We start from the raw sequence: 14,348 nt of genomic DNA, 5'->3' as shown, positions 1-14,348 counted from the left end.
TGTATTATGCATGTCTCTGTATTTAAAGTAGTATGGATTTTCTTCTTGTTACTACATCTTGTAAAGAGCTATGTGATGGTGGTCCACTATGAAAGGTGCTATATAAAATATAGATTGATTGATTCATATCGGTGATATCATGGAGCAAGTACAACAGGGAAGAGGAGGCCTTGGTCCCCCAGGATGGCACAAAGCCGCTCCAGCTTAAAGGAGGACGTTGGTAGTTACTGAAGTTCAAAAGCAGGAGAGGATGAGGTGTGACAAGACGACATCCCAGGCTAAGCAGGGAGAATGTGGAACAGTATAAGATTGGCTGGCAAGACCTGTGGACAGGAGGATCAGCTTCCTAATCAGGTCCACATGTCATGTTCTTTCATCACCGGTGAACTGCTTTTCCTTTGTGTTTTGAAGCACATTCTTATAGGATGTGAGGTGGCTCTGAGCCAGGGTTGCTTCACTGGGTGTCATGCCCAGATGCCGCAATGCTTGGCATTAGCATTGGAAGAACGGCGTAATAAGATCAACAGTTCACCACCAATATCAGCAATAGCTGGCACACAGAGAACACAATTTCTCCGATCAAGAAAGGTTTTTAGATCTAAGATTCGTCTGAGATTGAAGGCTGCTGGAGATTGGAGAATGCTGGCAGATGTTGGTCAGCACCTTATTTTTCCACTTGAGATTGCTACATCTACCCTTTGACCTGACATTGTCCTGTGGTCAGTCTCCGAACGCCTTGTTTTCCTGGTGGAGCTAGCAGTGTCATGGGAGGATTCCATGGATGAGGCATACAAGAGCAAGAAACTCCTGTATGCTGTTCGCTGCTGAGGTGGAACAGTGGGGATGGAGCGTACAGGTTTATCCAGTAGAGGTGGTGCTGGGGATTTGTCGCACACTCCATGACCCGGCTTCTAAGAGATACTGGATTCTGAGGAGAGGGAGAAGTAGCAACTGGATCTGGTTAAGGAGGCAAGAGGCCAATTGGGGATCTCAAAAGAGAGGAAGCTAACATCAATGGAAAGGAATGGATGACTTACCCAGGAAATCCACGTTACCTGGCGGAGGAAAAGTGCTAAATGCTCATCTATTACAGCAAAGATACGTCTTGGTTGGTGCTCACAACTCCTATCTAATTTTATCTGGATGAAAGTTGAGTCCAATATTAACATGAAGTAACTAGCTACTCTCATGTAAATAAATCATGACCCTGTATAATAAAACCCAGTGAAAGATATCTAATTGATCTATTAATTCTGTTCCACTATGATAGTGATCCAAATCAATAAGCATTATTTTGAGAAGAAACCACAGATGGGGAACTGACAGTAATAACCTGGCCTACTCTAGATGCTAATCCAATGTAGAAGCTGTAGCAGTACTTCAAGTCACAAGTCACTAAGACAAAGCTAATCGATCATCTATTCAGGCATACTAAGATACTGAGTAAGAAGGGGGTCTGAGATGGGATAAACTGGTCAGCTATTGTCCCACCCCAGTTCTGCATTAATTCATCTGTTCTAATACTTCTTGGAGGGTATTGAATAGGAATATTGCTTCACAGAAAAAGGGATGACTGAAATTAAGAAAAGATAACTCGCCAACTGTATTTATAACAACTTAGGCTTTGCTAAGGTGATAAATATTATATGAATAAGCCGTGTAAGACAGCAGGGAGGGGGTTAAAACCTCCCTGCAGAAAAAAACATGTGTGTAGGCACATTTTTGGTTTAATTGTTTTGTTAATTGTTTTATTGTTAATCATTACCTGCACCTGGCTATTATTGAAAATTAGAGCCAGGTGCAGGGTTTATAAGGAGAGCAGTCAGGCCACTCTTGGCGGCTGCTGAAGAGGGTAGGTGTGTGGGTACAGCCGTAATTTCAAAGGGGAAAGGTAGAGTGAATCCTTTTCTGTGTGCTGTTCTGTTTGTTTTGTTTTTGTTACAGGTAAACGGCTTAGCTGTCCTGTTTTTAGTTTAGGTTCCTGTTTTGTTTTAGTTATTGCTCAAAGATGAGCTAGGTGTTTGTTTTGGTTATTTTTGTATGTGTTTGTTTATTAAATTGTGCAACTGCGCTTCAAAAATCCATATGTGTGTGTTGGGTCAGTGTTTTTAAAGGGGCAAAGAACCGCGGTGAGGGTGGTTCTTTTACAGCCCATAATACTTGTATGAAGTATACACAATTATTGATCTAATAAATGATAACAGACACTGGTTCTGCAGTTGAAAGCAAACTATTATAAATGAAAAAGATGGAGAAAGAAGTTTAGGATAAGTCCCGCTACAGTAGGCGACAATGCAGATCTTTACAGCCATGTAATCTAAGAACCTGTTGCTGATATGTGCCTGAAATTGAAGCAGCACTTTAAGGAAAATGGGATTTAAATCCACAGGAGGTTGTGAGCTTACAAGTTAAGCTTTACTGCATACTTCCGCTAATTATTTCAGTTTCTTCTTCCTTTTTGTTTCCTGCCACTAGCAAGAAAGAGGTGTTATGAGCACATTTAGTAGGTACAGGTATGTTTTTGTTACACTGCTGTGATCTTTTAAATAACTGTTGAATTAAACCCCTCTGACATAAAAACACACACCTTAACAGCATTCACCAGATTAGCTGTAGATGCTATTAATTGTATTAAACTATAAGTTAAACTTTTACATCTCTATTACCCCAAGATAAAGGTTAAACATGTTTTATTTTCAATGTGGCATATAACAATAGTTGGGTTGGGTTTGGCACTTTGATGTATGGCAGTAGGGTAGGTGTTTCAAAACCAATAAAAAAGATGTGTAAATAAGAAATACACATGTGAGGGATATGGAGGAGTATTTAAAATGTTTAATTTATGGCTATACCCTGTATGGAGGAAGCACATGTCATGTCACTCTTACAGTCCTCTATGTGCCACATATAAATTAATCATTGTTTTACTGTTTGTTTCAAGTGTCTTATTAGCAGGAGAGGCATCACATATGAAACCTGTTTAGGCTTACCATCTGAACCCAAACATCTACCTGATTTACAACTCTGCAGCCTCAGGGAACCACCCTCTTAAGCAAAGATTACTGGTAGTTCTAGCCCTATGGTGCCTTCATTATTCATCTGAAACCCTTATTTTGTTTAGGCTTTTTAAAATGTCACTTGGTTATACACTGAAAAACAATGGATTTTAAAACCTTGTTTCATTCATAGTAGGTTACCTGAACTGGTCACAAATCCAATGCTCCATATTTGCATTTAAGGTGTTCCAAATTAGCTGCATCGAATTATAGAATTAGTTCTGCCTTATATTGGGTTAATGATAGCGACGTATTTCCCAATTTATGTGTTTAACAAAGAATATTATCATTAGTTTCTATTGAATGTTTGCCTCGACAATATGTGAAGTACAGATTGCAATTTGAATTTGTATATTTTGTGTAACAATGATAGGAGTTTATGGAAAATGAGTACCATTAGAGAAAATCCATTCTGTTCATACAGTTTAGCAGTCCTGTTTTCATTGTCAGTGTAACATCCAGGCAGCACTTCCCCAAGTGCGTTTAATTTACATAGAGCTCTGTACTCTTAAAGCCCACAAGCGCTGGTATTCATCATTTCTTAAATAGAAAAAGTAAGTTTCACCTTTTTCTCACTTTATTTTGGTAGTACTTTCAGGTGTGTCTGTTTCCATGTAGTTTTCTAGCCAGAGACATTCTCCTTCCAAATGCTGATAAACTGGGCTTCCAATAAGTTTGCATGTGAAGTGCAGCCTGCCTCATTTGGCCATCCAAAAATTAATAAAAAAAAAAAAGCAGACATACACTAATAATTGGTCATTTATCAGATGCTTTTATCCTAACCAACTTACCCAGACTAGGGAGTAAACTATGCATCAACAACACTGCTGCTGCAGAATCACTTTTAAATAGGACCTCGGTTTTATGTCTTATCTGCAGTATCTACACAAACATACATATATACATGTTTTCCTACAGAACCGTAGCTTCAGCAAATCTGATCCTTGTAGTCTAAGAACGGAGCTAAAATCAGCACTTTAGGTTAATGATTTAAAAGGATCAAGTCCAAATGTTTAGTACAGTACATTTTTTTTTAATATTGGTAGTAAACCTACAATAGGATACCATACCATAGCCCAACTGTATAATGGGTAATTGTATGTATGAAATAATGTGATATCTTGTAACAATTGTAAGTCACCCTGGATAAGGGCGTCTGCTAAGAAATAAATAATAATAATACTCACTCACCCTTATTTCCCACTTCCTATTATTCTTGTAACAACAATATAATAATTTGTGGAACCAGGTTTTTTTTTCATGTTCATGTTTTCTTGCTCAGTGAATTTGCTCAAACCTAGTGTTGTCAGTAGATTGTAGCAATAATACAGCTATGCTAATTTAATACATATTACCAATGCTACTTAAGCTAGTTTACAATTAATTGTATCTTAATGCTAAGGGAAAAGTCTAGTGTAAAGGGCTTTGTTATTTATTTATGTATTTATTGCAAAGGGTATTTTTTTTATTTGTAGTAGCTTTGGTGTCAAGTGGCAATAATTTGAAACGTTGAAAAAAAACTCATACTGTATGCTTATTTTTTCCTATTTGGTCAAAGAAGCTTGCCAATAAAGTATTGCCTCATATGGCCTTCAGTTCGTAGAAAGTTGTGCAACGTTACGTCACAGACGTGATTTTCATTGCTGAAGTGTTTGGTCAATTGTGGGGTTGAGCAGCAGTGTCAGTAGCCACCGCTTCAGTGGATACCTGTTGTCCCCTATCAACCATCCTCTCAGACTGTCATCCCATTGAAACGCAGCTGCCACCTGCAAATTAGTGAGGATAAACAAGCCATGAGCAGAGCCAGGATGGTTTGCATACACATCTGTGATGTTGTTGGCGTCACACACTTCTTGCACGTTGACAGAATAGGTCCCCTTACGATTTATATAGAGGTTCCTATTCTGTGTTGGTGTGCGTAGCTGCACATGTGTGCAATCAATGGCTCCCAGGACACCAGGAAACACATACCTACCAAGAAAACACTGCTTTGTATTTTGTTGCAGCTTGTGAGAGACAGGGAAATGGATGAATTCTCCTGCCCGCTTTAGTAAAGCTGCAAGTACATGGCTTATGTCTGCAGTACACTGTAAAGCCATAAATATTTGCAAGCCTTTTTATAATGTGTTTTTTTGCAAATGAAAAAAAAACGCAAACATTTTTGGTACGAAATCAAATTCCAGTAACAATACGTGCTTTGCATATTGCAACATGTAGCCAACATTTCTGGAGCAACATAGGCTTTATAGGTGTGATTCGCCAAATATTTTGGTCGCAAATATTTATGGTTTTACAGTAACCCACAATATGTTGGAACAAGCCAGTGGCATAAAATGTTAGTGTAGTGGGTACCCTTATGCTACAGGCAAACGGTGTGCTCTCCGCATGTCTCATTCCAGGTCAGCCTGAAGCAGTTAGCAGATGTCGGTAATTGTTTGTGTGTTGAGACAAAATTGCTGCATACATTGTGTGTCAGACAGGCTCAGAAAAGTTCTAAATATTTGGGGACGTCTCCTTCTCCTCTCTCTCTCTTTGTCTGGCCATGTAGAAATCCAGTGCACACTCCATTTTTCTTTTATTTCTCTTTTTTCTCTCTCTCTTTACTTTACCTGCTTCCCTGGTAGCTTCATCAGTATTTATAGTCAACCATGTAATTTGCTAACATTTTGAGGAGTTACTCGGTGGGTATTTCAAAATGGTGGAGGTACCAGTGTGGCGACTGTGGTGTAATTTCCCCACATATTGGACTTTTTGACCAACATATGTCTGTGTGCATTCTTTTTTGTAAAAAAATGATTTATTTAAATTAACTGCGTAAATTATTTGACTATTTTTCCTTTTAAACGAAGTGAATCTGCAGCATCGCATGCAACATTCAAAACGCTCAGCTTGTTATTGTTTGTTCGGTTGGCCTTACATTAAGGAATATTTTCTTAACTGCATTTAAAAAGAATAATGGATGAAATGAAAAGATGAACTATATGTGACGCTGTTTTTTTTTATAGTTTTGCTATTTCTATGAGATTAGGCTTCACATTGTATCTCGGCTGAAAAAGCACAGCAGTATAGGCTACAGTGAAAACTTTAAACCTTTTTTTTTCGTGGCAGAAAGGGGACGTTGGAATAAGAGAACTTTACTAACATTCGGTAGTTTTGCAGTGTTACGTTACTATCTAATCAAGAGCACATTATAAACAAAATGATATATGTACTATAAGACTTAAATCATATTGGAGAAAAAAAACACACTAGTACTTAAATTGCAAGACTTTGCAGAGGAACAGAAAAGGCAGGTGCAGGACCTCATGGAAATGCAGAAGGTTACAAAACAAAGAAACTAACTGCTAGTCATTCACAGGTGTATTTAAAGTATCGTTGAAGAAATAATTATTTTGGAAAGATTTTATTTATTTGATTTGCTGTATAAAATGTTACTGGGTTGAATAATTGTTGAAAAAATTGTTCTATTTTTGGAAAGGTTTTATTTTACAACACTTGCGTACAATAAAAACATCTAAATTGCAAGCGTAAATTTCACTGTAGCCACCTGTAAATAAAACATGCAATATGCAACAATCACAGTACTGAGGAACAATGCTCTCAATGTAGTTTTCAATCCGTACAGGACTCTTGCATGTGTTTGAATTCACTGCCGCTAAAGCCATGGTGTTGGCTCTCGATCCAAATGCAATAGACGCATTAAACAACAGATGTTCTGCACAATCTTCCATAAATTCATCCACAAACAGCGCTAGGGCAGTATTTTCCGCCATCTTGAAAGTTCTCTCTCCACAACACGCTGTTCAATGAGAGCTAACTTTTATGTTACATAGCACCACGGCTGAGAGCTCTGCCTATTGAACGCAGCCCTGGTTTACACTTGAGCAGGTACTGTAATCCCTTTCAGAATAAATACAGTGCATTTGTCATACACAAAGCTCTCAAAAGTATTTAATACATGCAGCAGCCATACAAAAAAACAAACAAAAACAAAACACTTTTTGGAAAACTGAGCATTCAGGTCTTCAAGGGAAGAGCTTGTCAAAAAGAATCCTTACAAAAAATCATTTTTGGTGAAATCAGTGCAGTTATTGTATTTTGCTTCATAACTGAATATATATTAATTTAAAGTGCATAATACATACAGTATAAACAGAAATAATGGAAAAACACCATAGTGTTACATTTAAAGCTTAATAAACAGTACAATAAAAATTACACAGAAACTGTAAGGCTCTGCAATGGTCTCTCTTGTTCTTGTGTATTGTGCTGCCATCAAGAGATAACAACTACTGTACTGCAGAGAGTAAGTGCAAGATTCTGTTATAATGTTCGAAAGAATTTAAAAAAAAATGTTTCAAACAATGCTAGTATTTAAAATGTCTTGCTCGCAAACATTTCATGTTTTACAGTATGTCTTGCAGCTCTCGGCCATATGAAGGTTTTGGTAAGTGGCTCGTAGGGTCAGGAAGTTTGGCCACCCACTATAGTGTGGAATGTGCGTGTTACGTCACATAAAGACTGCGGAGACAGGCAGCCAAAAGTAATATCTACTAGAAACTTTCCTCTGTGCTTCAGATGATTCTAGGGTATTTGCCAAGCACTCCCACCTTTCACTTCCTGAGCTCGGCACCTCTCCAACATCAATCCACCCTTACCCTAACCCAATCCCAGCCCTAAAACCTAGCCCTAAACCAATACCTAACCCTTAAGAATTATCTGATGTCCTGAAGACAGTTTCTAGTGGATATTCCTTTGTGCTGTGCGGAGAGAGACCATCGGCTTTCTAAGCTGCATGGAAACCTGGCCAATGTTGCTACTTCACTTTTTGCAAAATTCCTATACTGTGCATGCTCGCCACTGTGTTACTTCTCTTCTTCCACTTACTGAGTCAGAAAGAGCTCCCTACTTAAATTGTTTTAATTTATTGGTACTGTATTAAGTACGTATAAATGGATAACATTATTACTAATGACTATTTTTCCAAAATGTGTAACGCTACCTTGCTAAGATTATTTATCTTAAATGAAAATATGTAGTATGAACTGTGTTTGTTAACTATTTCTCAAATACGGGTAATTCATTTTCCCTGTTTCTAAAACATGGGCAATGTGTATTCCTAATTGAAAAGTAATGTGTTAATGAAGAGGGGTAGCAGTTTCGGATGCCACAACTCGACCCATCAGAATTGATTATCTTTTTCCCCCATTTTAAAAGAATACAGGGATAGCAAATTCTGATGGCAAAGCATATTGTGACTGTACAATGGCATGGAAAAACACTATTCATCCAAACCTAAAAATCGTTTTTATTTAGGGTCATAGATATAGCCAATATCTTTAAATTCACGGGGTGGGAGCCAGGGCTGCGAGAGGAAGGGAGTGTTTTTTGCAACTTAGGATTGGAGGCTCGGCCTCTAGACAAGGGAGAGAGAAAAGAATGGGCCAGACTCCAACTGAGAGTGTCTTCCCTATGGAGTCAAGGCTAGCCCTAATGGCCTCCGGGCCCCTGAAAACACAGAGTCCTCTGACTCCTCGGAGAGTCGTTATAGGCGTTGCCTCGCGACTGGGTCCCAGTTACCGACCGGGTTCGACCCTCAGAGGACGGAATGGCTTATACAAAGCCTTGACGTAAGCAAGTTATGGGACTTGAGCACTCAGAGTATGAGGGCCACATCCCAGGAGGATAAAGAAGGAAGTAAGACAGAGCCTTATTTCTTGAGGCAAGATATAGCGCATGAGCTGTGAAAGAATAGTGTGGCCGGTGGTCCCCTCTGACCTGCAGAGTCACTGGAACTCCAGGTCGGGGAAGTGAGACTCACTATCCCCCCAAAAGATGGACCACTGGCTCCCCGCTGAACCTGCACCTGTGAAGACAAACAAAGACTGCGTGCCAATGTATAACATAAAAGCAAGAAGGGACAAACAATGACAAACAAAATAACTAAAAATAAATGGTTAGTGGAACAAGCTATGTGTCGGTCATCCGCTCGGCAGAGAGGGAAAAAACTGTTTATTAGGGGAAAACCTCTGGTGGTCCTGGCAGAGAGGGCGCCCCCACTCCAGTCATACTAGCTATAGACTGGTGAGCTGTAGTGATATCGGATGGCAGTGATCAGATATAGGAGTTGACTATTGAAGAGGACCAGCTCCCCATGGTCTTGATCAGGTGATGGCTGATGGGGGCTCTGGCTGCTGAAGAAGCTGCGCCAATCCTGGATTAGTGTGTTGTGTAGAATAGGGGAGAAAGACCTGCTCTGGTGATGAGAGCGGAGAGGTGGGAAGAGAACCAGGTGGGAAGAGAACCAGTGTCTGGTAATGATGCTTTTGGAGCAATTATAGAAAGTATGGAAGGAGATGCGGGGGGGCGGGGTGGGGAGGGGGTGTTCTTGGCGATTCCTCGGAGTGTCGGACGTACTGCTGGGATGGCTGCATTATTGTAGATGCTTGGATGATGAAATTGTGGGAAACTGATATCCAAACAATTAAAGATGAGCTGCCGAAACTTAATTCTTTGATTGATTGTTCCAGTGTTGCAGCAAGGTGTACCACATTCTGATGTCTAGAGAGATGAGATGCCGACCATGCTATGTGTTAGTTAATACAGGATCGATCAGCAGTTTGCTACTATCATGTCTGCTTGGAATGGAAAAGGTGAACTCACATCCAGAGATTTGGGTTTCACAACTGATGAGCGGACATATTAGATGGGGATTAGTGTTAGCCTTGACTGCGGAAATGGTTGCCACAATCCGAGTATTGGAGGAAAGCTGGAGCGTTGGGAGCTCTGGAAGAGGGTTTCCTGCTTCTGAAAGATATTTTTACGTGAGAATCCAGGTTTATGCAGTTGAGGCGAGAGCGAGAAGGCGCCATATGAACGTTCTGCCTTGGGAATAATGCAAATTGAAGTTGCCGAGGGGAGATAATCGGTTGCGTTTAGAGATTGATTTTGATACTTGGAAGTTGTTGATGAGCTGACGAATGTGTTCCAGGATTGTCGAGTGGGAGGCTTCCATCGGATTTGACAGTGTCCCAGGTGATTCTGAGGAATTCTAATCGGGCCGATAGTTTCTTGAGAGCGGGACACCTACTGAAGAAAACGGGGATCGCAGATTGAACATTGCTTGTGTGGGGGGGTCAGAAGGTGGGGATATAAGGAGAAAGTTGTCTTCCCCGCAGATCCTGAACAGGTGGTGGAGGGAGGGATGAATGGGCATGATTTAAAAGCGTCTAAAATATCCGCTTTTGCCAGCCAGGCGCCATAGCCTGTTGTTTTGATGGATTTAATAGCTTTGGAAGCTGTAATGTAACAAAGGGAGAATTGATCGGGGGGAATTGGAGACTGGAGTGGAACTGCGGGGTGGTGCAGAGCGTATGTGTGTCTATGACCGTGGTGCAGAGCGTATGTGTGTCTGTGACCATGTGGCGGTGCACAGCGTATGTGTGTCTGTGACCGCATGGTGGTGCACAGCGTATGTGTGTCTGTGACCGCGTGGCGGTGCAGAGTGTATGTGTGTCTGTGACCGTGTGGCGGTGCAGAGCGTATGTGTGTCTGTGTGGAACTTGGCTATCTTCTATTACTTGCCTTCGGATTAACGGGGAGAGGGAGTGACATCAGATGGTGGCTGCTGATTGGGAGCCTGAAGCAGATGCTGTAACCAGGTTGTACTCTGGGAGGGGGGCGGGGCTGGAGCTGCCTGTCCTGGGGCAAGCAATGGAGCCGCTGAAACAGAAGACATAATGAAGGAGGGGCGGAGATTGGCACGAGAGGCTGAAGGAGGAACTGCAATGGGAACGGATCGCAGCGTATGCAAAAAAGCAAAATGCAAGAGAAAGAACTAAGCTGTGACTGGGTTTAAATAGGGAGTCAATGATGATAGACAAGTGAAATTAAAGTTAACATAAAGAACACATCTTGTTAAATTCTGACATATATAGATGTAATTAGTTTTGAACTAAGAAAGTCAGCTCAATACAAGTCTAGCTGCTACTTTATTTAGCAGTCGCTAAATGCATTATTACTCCTTACCGGTGTAGGGCCAGAAAGTAGTACATTGTCAGAATGTGGTACCAAAACGTGATCTGTGTAAGGTCAAAAGATGGTAAGCGATCAAAAAGTAGTACATTTATATTTCAAGTACTTCATGCATGTACCAGTTTTTGTACCAGTTTGACGACGGGGGCAAAAATCCTCACACTATCAGTACACTAGAGCGGACATTTTGAAAAGAGCTTTGAAACAGACTTTAAAGTTATACGTGTAAAAAGTTGTCAGGATGTTACAATGAAAAGAAAAATTACAGGTACGTTATTTAAACAGTGGGGATGTGTAAAGCTATATTTTTCATAACCCCACTACTTACTCTTTAACATTGCATTAAAACAATATGCAGATTTAAGCTCAGAAATCCTATATTTTCAAATTTGTGCATGTGATTGTGTTCCCTCATTTAAACAGATGATTAGAATATATAATAATTTATATATGTGTACTGTATACCAAGGACTCAACATTGGATATGTTATGTTGGCTATAGCTAGATTATAAAGTTTGGAGATAAAATAGTGCTTGTAGCATACCTCTTCACTCTATATAGGAATGTTACCATGTAAATCTAAGCGACCTTAATATATACAGTTCACCCTGGCTCTAATGGTAAGTGTCATTTAGTGTGACAAAGTGCCGTTTTTCATCAGGGAAGTCTGACTCTAGTGGGTATATTTTGCGGTGCGTAAACAAGGGAGACAGGAGTTGCTAAAGTAAAAAAAAAAAGATACATTTTTATTTTTTCTTAAACAAAAAATAAACAACAAAACTAAACTCCAGAAGGAATCTCTTATCTCTCCACACCTAACCAAGCTTATCACCCCCTTTTCAAACTTTTTAATCGACACATTTATTACAGAAGTAATGAACTTGGTAATCCCCCAAACTCAAGAGAATGTGCCAATATTGATGCATGAAATGCGTAACAAAAATGGAAAAATATATAGAATATTAAAATGTTTGCACAACTACAGTATACTACTGCATCCCTATGACAAACAAACAAACAAACAAACAAACCCGTGTGGACTACCTGCGTTTGCAAGAAATAGGCTTAGGGAGTCTCCTCATCGGAATAAAAACAGCATGACACAAATAGATAAAAGGTCATTACCATTTTCTTTTAAATGAACTGCCACCGGATTTGGCTTTTGTTTAAACAATGTAAGGTTCAATACAATCAGAGCACACCGCATTTGTAAAACTCAGTTCGTTTCAGTAGAATAAGTCAAATAAATTAACAATAAAAAGAAACAACTTTGTTAAAACTATCCTAGACATGCAGGGGCGATGGGTAGAACAATCAAGAAAAAAAAGACATGAAAAGCATTTATTGACTAGCTAACTCGACTATTAGCGATCGGCAAAAACATACAAACTAAAATACTGCTCAGTTATCGTTGTGACATACGTTTAAAGCATATTGCACTTAAAATGCACTTCTTATGATAGGCCTACTTATTAAAACAAGTTATATCAACACATTTTAAAATTAGATCTCCGTCATACAAGCAGGGCTCTAATTAAGAGGGCACAATGATTCGGAAGTGCTGTGATTGAGGACTAAACAAATCAGTACCAAACAAGATAAACTGTTGATCACCTACAAAATCGTAGGCTATATGTTTAGAATTTTTGATAGCTCAATGTGTTGCTCATCAGTTAAAATCACATACATTTGCTGAATTGTGAGACAAAATGATATTCAAAATAACTTTACGGGCCAAACTCAGTACATCGTACCCCGTTCTGATGGGCGTTTCCTTGCTTTCTGAGCTAAAATCATTTGCGCATGCGCAAGCAAGCGCACTATACGGCGTAACACGTTTTAACGCGTACCGCAAAATAAAACTATACCTGTACCCAAAAAAGTAACATTACCAGTTTACAATATTTTATTTAAGGTATGAAAAAAGATTAAACACTAAATACTAGGTTTAACACCTCGCACTACAAATTCCAGCACAAACATCATAATTGACAACACACATTTTGTGATGTAGAAATGTAACAGTTTATATATTTGTTTAATATTGAGCCAATGTTGGTATTTATACATTTTACCGCTGTAACCTGGATTTTTCGATACTGGTGACAGGTCTATAACTCACTGTGGAGTTTAAAAAAAAAAAAAAAAAAACAAGGTTATTTGTTATGAGCAAATTAGTACCAGGTCACAAATCCTGTCATGATTAAAAAAGAGGAAACGCATTCATGACACCCCGCTTTCAAATTGGTGCTCTGCCTCAAATCATGTAGATTATTGAATGCTTTAAATGAGTTTGCCTATATAGCCAATTCCTTTTTACAAAATATAGTGATGTCGTTTTTAACTAGGTATTTAAAAATGCATACATTAAACAAAATACCCTATACCAAATAAATAATTATATAATACATAGGCTACTGATTTGTTTTTTGTTTTTTTTTTATAATCACGTTAACAGAGTTTTATTCTGATCGCGCCCTTTATATTTTAAGGTATCAACACAGTTTTCTAAGTTAAAATATATTATAAACTTACTTTGGCACGGAAATGGCCGGACCTGTTTTCCATATTTTATTAAAGAATATGATTTATTTTCATTTGTTTACTGGTGTATTATTTTGCAGGGAATGGATTGACAGTTCATCTCAAACATTTTTTAAAATGTTATAGCCTCTATAGCCTGTTGTAATAGTGCTGAGGGAAATACATCGTTTTCATAGTTTGCTTAAAGCTGTATATATTCTGATTCGAGACAAAGGATACGGTTGTATATTAATAGTTGACTGGTGTATTTGTTTATGCTGCTTGTGACCTACACTAAGGAAACTTGAGACAATGTTTATCATGTTGTACTCTCTGGCAATTGAATATGTCTAATAAGTGAAATTATCATTTGAAGCTTACAAAGAACACGTTTTAAGTACTATTAAAACTGTCAACATGGAATGCGCACCACTGCAAAATGTGCATATTTTCTGAAAGAAAACAATAAATATATATAATCTGTTAATTTGACCAATATCCAAAGCTAACCTTAGTGAATAGTAAATTCGGTAGTTACGCACATTTTGCACAGTGACATAATATCTTCACACGTACACTAGTGGACTACTTTTTTCTATCATCAAATTGCTCGTCAGAAAAGGGTGAACAAATATTAAGTATTCGTAATGTTTCATTTTAGATACACACAGGGGTCAAATTTAGTAGTCTTTGCCAAAATCTGCACCAGTCCCCACACGTTGATCCAATATTAT

The sequence above is a fragment of the Acipenser ruthenus genome, chromosome 2, assembly GCF_902713425.1.
Source record: "Acipenser ruthenus chromosome 2, fAciRut3.2 maternal haplotype, whole genome shotgun sequence".
Classification (NCBI taxonomy): Eukaryota; Metazoa; Chordata; class Actinopteri; order Acipenseriformes; family Acipenseridae; genus Acipenser; species Acipenser ruthenus.
Note: the sequence above shows the minus strand (reverse complement) of the source record.